This window comes from Capsicum annuum, chromosome 4 (assembly GCF_002878395.1).
Source record: "Capsicum annuum cultivar UCD-10X-F1 chromosome 4, UCD10Xv1.1, whole genome shotgun sequence".
Lineage (NCBI taxonomy): Eukaryota > Viridiplantae > Streptophyta > Magnoliopsida > Solanales > Solanaceae > Capsicum > Capsicum annuum.
Genome location: NC_061114.1, coordinates 153,903,351 through 153,913,175, shown reverse-complemented (window position 1 = coordinate 153,913,175; position 9,825 = coordinate 153,903,351).

The window sequence follows — 9,825 nt, the reverse complement described above, 5'->3', positions numbered from 1 at the left end:
TTAGGATTTATGGAGGTGGCAATAAGAGACCATGTTATCACTAGATACTATTGGTATTCTATAAGGAAGTGCGGATCCTCCTAGTAGAGGTCAGCTTCACTTGTAGCCTATCGATTTTATGCAGGGAATACTTCAAACTATGGGTCTCTCTTAGGTTACTTGTGGTGGTTTTAGTGGGTAGAGTTCTCGTCAAACTTTGTGGAGTATTTGGTATGGGTATTCAAGACTTGGCGGTTGTTTTGGATCAGTAGGGTTAGCATCCCAGAGTATTCCAAAAGTTTATTTTGGTTGTTGTGCCATCAGACATTGGTCTAAAAAGTACCCAGATATGATATGGTTGTTCAGACAGAGTTAGCATATGTCCTTTGCCATATTAAAGTTCTTGAGTTATGTTATGATTGCGAGGATGATGGACATTTCAGTAGGGAGTGCCCTCGACGTCAGTTGGTCAGCCAATCAGGGTCAACTTATGTTTCTTACTAAGTTAGGGCTTTAGGGGTTTGCTATGTCTATAGAGAGATCGACCACTAGTATAGAGAGTGTCTCTAGTATGGGATTATTAGTCATTCATCTTATTCAGATAAGTTTCATAGTATTATGGCACCTTTAGTTAGAAGCAGTGCGCTTAGAGCCTTAGTTGATGATTCAGATACTCAGTTTGAGTTTGGACCTACTTAGATTCGTGCTTCTTTGGGCCCGTCAAGCATGTGACTTTGGATTCCACCATGATAGGTGCACTTTTATTTACGACCATTACCATTTTTATTGAAGGGTATTAGGGTTCTTCTACGCATTGATGCTTGTATACTTTGGTAGGTTTATATTGTTTGTTGTGTACCTTGATATTAGATTCATGATTATATGACTACCCCCAAGATTATTTCTTTTAGTAGTGGATAGAGTGGATCAGTGTTGATATTTCCTTAGAGGTATAACAATTGGTTTAAAGTCCCATTAACCTTGGCATATTGGATTTCTAATGGCCATATAGTGGTACTTGTTATTGATTTTCATTTTTGGGTATAACCTATCCTTTATAATATTTATATTAACTGTTTCCATTATGGTCATTATATGATCCTAATCGACCCTTTTTTGGCAGACGATTAGACTAGAATTATCTAGTTAAAATTCTATTCCTTGCGGTTCTTATTCATTGGCTTGGGAAGCTATCTGGGTTGGATTATTTCTCTCTTTTAACGTGGTGAGGTTGGTCCATTTTAAATATTTTTGACCGTGCTAGATTTATTATGAAGTAGATTATAGTATTGAAGGTATGTTGGCTTTTTATGGTTTTGTTGTGGTATTAGAGTTGGAGATTGGTTTGGGTAGCCTATTTTTGAAGTTGACTAGTTTGGGGTTCATTCTTTTAACTTGACTAGTTCATCGCTCGGTAGTGATTTTGATATTGATGTCAAGAGATTTTGTATTTGTTTATTAGGTTTGTCAGGTTTATCTTCTGGTGATGGTTTGTTCCTTGTATTGGTGTGGAGTTGCATACCTTATTGTTACCATGATGTGTTTCTTGTTCTTGTGGAGTTAGAGAGTTAGAGATAGGTGATCTTTCCTATGACTATTTCCTAAGTTGGTGAATTGAGTATTCGTTGCCTAGATTGACTATTAGATTGACCAGTTTCTATCTAAGGTTGCATTTTTCTTAATTACTAGAGCCTTTTCTATTACTAGTACGGTTTGAGCCTTGGTAAGTTATTTTGTATGTTTTGATAGTTCATGACCTCCAACAGATATGAAGTTGATTATTTTTGTTTTTAGCCGGTGATTTCTCCTCTGTGGTGATTTTGTTCTTCAAATCTATTATGGTTTCAGTTTTGGCATAATTCAGTAAGGGTATATCTTATTTGGATACTAAGGTTGATTGGGTATTTGTCCTTAGATCAGACTCATTAGCTTAGTTATTGATTTGATGCCTTGGAATGATGATTTAGAGGTTGTGATAAATTTAGAGTGTGGATGCTTACCTATCTTCAGGTTTGCTTTGGGTTGTTGAGATTGAGCGGTTCAACCTTTGTGTCAAGAATTTAGCTTGTTTTTGTAGAGCTTGGGTTTAACTTTTGCTTTTAGATTTGTCTTAGTTGGGATTTTATCTATAGGCTGGCTAAGCCTAGCCCTTGTCCACCTTTTTGGTCTTTTTTAATTCAGATGGATTTTGGTTCATAGGTGGTCAGATGATAGTCCATTAGGAGGATATTGGTTCCTTCAGCTTTAGTCTTGGGTTTCAACTTTTATTGTGATTTTTGATGATCTACTTAGTAGGAGTAGTATGCTTGAGGTAGATTGAACATGGCTACATCCTTGGTTTATGGAATATCCTGGAGTGAATCATTTTGTGGTGACTATTTGTGCTTCAAACTCCTGGATTTCAGTTTTAAGGGATATCTAGACTAGTTGTAGCATTGGCATATATTGCAAACCTTAGTTGTCCATTTGTGTGCAAGGTAGCGCTTTATGGGCTTATTCTTATGCTTGATTTTATGGATTTTTGGTGGAGCAACTTCCATTCTTTGGGTTTATATGATGGGATTATGGAGAAAGAACTCAGGTGATTATCTTTCTTATTTGGAGTGGATAATAGGTTTAGAAAGACAAAAGAAGGTTATATTTTGATTTTGAGTTGGTTGCATGACTTATACCTTGGTTTTCCTTTGGCTTGGTTGAGTTTTTGTTTAATTGTGCAGGTATCGATGTCCAATTAGTGTGTCATAGTTCAAATTTGTATGCATCAGCCTTTCTTTATTCAATTAGAGGCCAGTTGGTGGTTGAGGTTGAGTTTTAGCTATTTGAGAGTAAATTGCGAAAGTTGGCTGGAAAAGGATATCTACGACAAAATCTCTTAGAAGCATAATTTCTTTTTGGAGGTTATTTGGGAAGTTGTGCTCGAAGCATATAGTCCTAGTACTTCGTCCCTTAAAACTTTCATGATCTTCCTATACATTGACTTTTGCGAATGAAAGTCTATTTAGTAGTAGCTATTATAATGACCCTTTAAGTAATTTCATCATTTTGCATGCATTTCTAGAATTTTAAGAGTTCCTACAACTGTTATAGGTCATTTATGACTTACTGAAACTGTCGGTTCAGTTATTGGACAGTTTTTTTATATTTTAGGCTTATTTCTCTATTTTGATCTTTTGTTGTTTAGGATTCGGTCTAAGACCAAAACAACTAGTAAATGATCTCAGTTGAGAATTATGACAGTTCCATCAGCTTTGAAACATTTATTTTAGGCTAGGGGGACCCTTGGTTCAGGTCACAAGGCTTGCAGACTTATTTTGGGATATAAGGCGGATTATATGAAAAATGAAACTATAGGTATGGGTACCACAATTAGTCCAAATGATCTCAAATGAAAGTTTCAATAATTCCATTAGATCCGCACGAGTTTTACAATCAAATTTCACTATTGGATCATGTTCATGGAGTTCCAAATAAGTTCCAGGGGTCAAAAATAAGTTTTTGACATTATTGATGCTGGTGTGTTCGTGAAAGCTAACCTTTGACAATTTTACTGGATATCTTAAGAGACCATTTGGATGCTTAAGTGACCTTTTGACCCTTTGACTAGGTTGCTTTAGCAATCAATGTGTCGCTTATGCGACCATTGCTGAGTATAAGACCCAAATTCATATTTTTGACATTTTAGGAGTTAGGAAGCTTCAATTTTGATGATTTCTGCATTTTTTGTAGAATCGTTGTCTATCAATTTAGAACTCTATTTCCCCCCTTTTCAGGAACTTCTTTTTTATTTTTTGTGATTTTCATCCAAGTTGAGAATCAAAACCCTATTTTTATCCTTTTTGGGACTTAGGAGCTCAGATTTGGGGAATTTCAAAGGAAATTTGGAGATTTTTTCTTTAGGTAAGTTTTATAATATTATAATTATCATTTTTCCCTTAACTAAATCTTCAAAACAACTTCCAATTATTGATTTCAAAATTGGTTTTAGAGTTTTGCCGGTAAAGCTTGAAAATGGTTCATCTTTGATTTCAACCTCGTTTTATCTCATTTTGGCTTGAGTTTTCAGATGTAGACTCCTATGAGTATGGAAAATATATTTTTGAAATCAAATTATGGTCTTACCCTTTTTATTTTTGAATCCATTTTAAAGATTCATTTTTAGACCCACCAAAAATCCATTTTGAATCCATTTTGATAGCTTGATGGCATTTTAGGATTGCGAAACAAAGATGGATGATTTATGGGTGATTCAAGAATTGTGGTTCGACATCGAGGGAGGTTTTTGTCCACTCTTCTTCATGAGATGGTGTATTATATATGTTACATGTTAGATATGGATATTAGGATTTGATATTATGTAGAACATGTTGACTTAGCCTAATTTATGAGTTTGAGGTATTGAACGGATATTAACCTTAAGGTGAAATACATATTATGCTTCCAGGATCCTATTACCCTAGGTTGTTAGCATATTAGGAACAGTTGGGATTAATGGACTTTGAGTATAATGTTTATAATGTTACTCGGTGGATTATTATGGTTTTCCCTAGATCATGATGTTATGGTTCTATCGGATATGTACATTATTGGGACCAAGGCCATGTTCATGATATTGGTTGGATTCTAGGAAGTGATTTATCCTTGTAGAAGGTGTGGTTTAGCTCATTAATGTTTAGATGCTTTTTATGATGCTTATAGTTATATTATTTGGATATCGGTGATGGCATGCAAAGATTTAGTACCTTTATGCTCGCTACAACGGTAAATGGTAAGATCCAAACTAAAATATGATAGTCAATTTTAAAATAGATTTCTTCATGATGGGAATCGTACTATTTAACTTATATGCATTGAGATTAAAAATGATGTTTTTGAGATTTGACAAAGATAGATTCTGGTCCAAGATTTTACAACTATTATTTACCACGGTCGAGAGAGATTTTGGCCCTTTCTATAATTCTATGATGATTTAGTCTCGAAGTTTACCTTGAGTAATGGATTTACAAACATACACTCTTTTAGCGATGGTTCTAGCCCATGAATTTATGTATATATGTATAAATTGTACTGGACTTAGTATATTGATGATGATGATGGTTATTGAAAATCTTTGACTGGGACCAGGTTGGTGTATACAGGTACTCTCGAACTCCCTAGGGGCCCCTTCATTCATGAGTCATCTTGTTGAAGAAGAGAGGTCATTGTAGGTCCTGCCTTTATGAGTCGTTGATCTGGAGGAAGTGTATACACTAGGTTACTTTATGGCACTTGCATCGGTTATGGTATTATTGGAATTACTTAACATTCATTCTTGCATGTGCATTGCCTACCACCAGTATACGCCTATATCTATCAGCCTTACGAGGGGTTCCATAGGTATAGGTATGAGTGCTGCTTACAACGTATTGTGTGATGTTTGTATCTATTAGCCTTATAGGGGTTGCATAGGTATAGGCTGTGACTATTATTTACTGAGTGTTGGTTAAAACTTCCAAACCTTTGTCGACATTGGTTTATGAAAGGCTGGTTAGGTATTATTTGTCTGGACTAGCCGGTTACTATATTGTGTTATTATTATGGTTAGTTCATAACCGGTTGATTATTGGGCTGACACTGAGATTTGAGGTATGATTCTGATTCCTTTCCTTACGGTTATTTTATTATGGATAATTATCTCATGTTTAGACGTACGGATTAGAGATCCTAATTATGTTAGTACTAGTTCCTACTATGATTAGGAGGACTTAAGATGACAATATGACTACTTTAGGTTGTACCTTGGTGTTAGACTTGTTTATGTACATATATTTATATATGGTAGTTATGGTATTACCGTATATCCTTTCCTTCCTTCATATGTTCATGTTGTATGTAACGACTGAGACTACCTCTAGTCATAACACGGTGCCCAAGTCACAAGTGACCCTAAGCTAACCCATAACCTGGCATGCATTAGTATACTGAAGAAAATAACAAAATATTAGGCGGAAGCTAATGGGAAAAACTAGTGGAAATCATAATAATGTAAACCGAGTATTGACTAACATTGGAATAAAACTATCCAACAACCAACATGCTTAGAATCAAAACATTTGTCTGAAAGCCTTTAAAAGATAATGAGGTGTTGGGACAAACCTCCAATTAACTCCAACTAACTGAAATGAAAAGTAGACTGAAAATAAATTATTAATAACTGGTTCTCAAATGATGAGGACTCACCAAATACTGCAGTTGATAATACAGAAGCATGATAAGTGTAATCTAGATACTGAGCATCCAAACCTCTATTATGAGACAATATACTGCAGAGAAGTATGGGATTGGTACTTTGAATGTACTGAGTATGTGAGTTGGGAAGACTAATTATTATAAATTGAACATGAATGCATGAACATGTAAAATGAATACAAGACAAAGTATAAACATGTATTGGATAAAAATGAATAACTGAATAACTAAAAACTCAGTCAAGCAAACCTAAACTGAATATAAAATAAAAAATAAACTAATGTCTGTGCAAGCTAACAACAACCGTCATACCTAATCTGAGCAAATCGGGGTCCAAACTATAATCCAGTTGGAATGGTGCTAGTACCCTGCCAAAGGTACCAACATTGGCTGGCATAGATCCATAAAACAAATGACCCGAAGGACTAAGGTGTCAGTCCTCAACTAGTGGGTGGCGTCTCAAAACCTATCGTGGTGTCATAGTTCTGGAACTTAGGGACTTCTACTAAAGGTATAAGTCCTCAACTGATGGGTGAGCCTTCATCGCTGCCTTCAGTTGGTGTTAAGTACTACTCCAAACTAAATGACACTGAAAACTAAATTTTTCATTGTAATTATATTCTAAAAATATCAATCATGGATAATCTGAAGTGCTCAGTACATGAAAACATATATATGCATAAATCCCTAGGTGTCGGGTGTTTCTCACCCACTAGCTTTTGGCTAATGCAACTGAACATGATAACATTAAAATTTGATGATAATAGGGAATTTCATAGTTCAAGCCAAAGCTCCAAAAATTATCATAATAAGGGAATTCATGATCTTTGAACATGGAAAATGCTACTTTTAGAAGAAAATATGTACTCATGGTTTATTAACAAAAATAAATTAAAGAAATTAAGTATACTCGTATTTGAACTAGAACTTAATTATTAAAGGGGAATTAAAATTGGGAATTGAGAAGTTATTGGGACTCAATGGATGGAAGGAACTCATTGATGAAATCCCACATACCCGGAGGTGGAAGCCTTGGAGAAATCCTTGAATTTGAACTTGAAGTTGAAAAACCCTAACTTGTCTTTGGAGAAAAATAATCACCTCTTTTCTTTGTTTCAATTGATTTTGTGACTTAATTGGGAATTCGGGGAAGTTTAGGCTTATATGACACCCTTGGGGGAGCCTAAACTATGTGGGTTAGGAGTTAAAAGAATGGGAAAAGTCTAAACAACCCTTTTTAAAAACATGCAGGAAAACTTGATACTAGTCGTAACGATCGAGGTAACGAATCATTAGGTCAGGTAACAAGGCGGTGCTAGGAGTTGTTGTCAGTGGTTATACACCTTGGGCCCTTATTGTTTTGACAATGACTTCCCTCCTATTGAATCATTGGATCTGATAACGGGTCGTTAGGAGGAGTTATTGTAAGGGAGTTGATTTCTGAATTTCTTTCTATTATGATGACGAGTCCACCTAATGACTCATTAGGATTGATAAATAATTGTATGCTTGACTTATCACCACTCATCTAAAATCTAGGATCCCTCAGTACTATGGAAACAACTCCACACAATGAGTTATTGTGTCTAACAATGGGTCGCTACCAAAGTCATGGTCACTGGTAGTTGATTGTTCCTCATGCAAATTTTTTCCAGAACTACTTAATATGATATTAGATTAAGGTAAGACTAGTGTAATTGGAAAGATAATTCAATGGCCTATATTTTGATGGATATACAACTCACAAACTTGGGGTATTACAATATCTCCGCCTTGGGATCATTTGTCCTTGAATGAAATTGAATAAGATGAAGTACTAGTGGAAAAACTGAGATTTTGCACTGAATACTTCTGAGATGAACCATGAACTGATATCTAAATCTATGAGTGGTGCATGGACTGAACTAAACTCTTGAATGCATGCTAAGACATAAAAGTAGCTGGATAGTCTGAGATAGAAATAAAAGAATTAAATAATTAATTAAGGGAAATATTACCTCAAGTTAGGACAGAGTTTGATGAGAAAATATGGGGGTACTTGTCCAACATATCTACCTCTGCTTCCTAAATAGCTCCCTGAATTGACTGGTTTCTCCACAAAAACTTGTAATGACCTAATTTTCTAGAACCGAAATGTCACATGGTGCTTATGATCCCGAAGGACCACAATCCAACCCTCTACTGATATCTATACTTAAATACTGCATGATATAGATAATAAATGCAAAAACTGGCCATAAGGTTCAAAACACCAAAAAATACTCAAAATTTAAAATTAAACACTGATACATCTGTTCGAAAAGCCTCTAAACTGTTTGAAATATGGAGTTGATGGGACATGTACCCAACTAACTATGTCTACTGAAAATAGCTAAATTTGATTCAATAATAAAATAAGGATCATCTTTGACTGAAGAGGACTCATTGCTACGTCTACTGCTGCTGACTGGGACTAAGATGCTAAGGGTACTCCGGATCTCGTTCCTCTGAACCTATGGTGTCAAATAAAATACCATATCACAAATGCATCAATACGGGAATATACCGAGTATGAAGATGAGGTAAGGCTAAATGCAAGGGCTTATACATGAACAATTACTTAACTAAATAATCATGAGAGTACTAAATGAGAACACATGCATGAATGCACGTACCATAACTGAAATCATCGTGAATTGAAATACTGAAACTGATTAACTGAACCTACTCATATGAATGACTGAATTCTGAGCTTTCTACTTTTAACTAACTGAATCAGAGATCAAACCTCTCTAATGGATGATTCTAGAATCTACTATCAATGATAAGAAATGATCATGTCCGAATTTGACAACAGGAATACCCAACTGAATCTAAGACTGAGATCAAGCCTATCTGATGGGTGATCTCTAGATCTGATAACAAGAATACTCAACTAAATCTAAGACTGAGATCAAGCCTATCCGAATGAGATTACTCAACTGAATCTGATACTGAGATCAAGACAATCTGACGGGTGATCTCTAGATTCGATAGCAAGAATATTCAACTGAATCTAAGACTAAGATCAAGCCTATCTGACAGGTGATCTCAGGATTTGATAATAAGACTACTCAACTAAATCAGAGACTGAGATCAAGCCTATCTGACGGGTGATCTCTAGATCTGATAGCAAGAATACTCAACTGAATCTGAGACCGAGATCAAGCTTATCTGGCGGGTGATCTCTAGATCTGATAACAAGAATACCACACTGAATATGAGACTTATATCAAGCCTATCTGATGGGTGAACTCGGGATCTGATAATGAGAATACTCAACTGAATATGAGACTAAGATCAAGCCTTTCTGACAGGTGATATCGGGATCTGATAATGAGATTACTCAACTGAATATGAGACAGAGGTCAAGCCTATCTGATGGGTGATCTCGGGATCTGATAATAAGATTACTCAACTGAATATGAGATTGAGATCAAGCCTATTTGATGGGTAATATATAGATCTGATACTGAATAACTTTATATGGGACCAAGCCTATTTAATGGGTGGTCCATGAATCAATGGAACTATCTGAGTTCCTCACTGAGATAGATGACTGTATCTGACAATCCTAATTTTTGAAGATTGATACTAAAACTG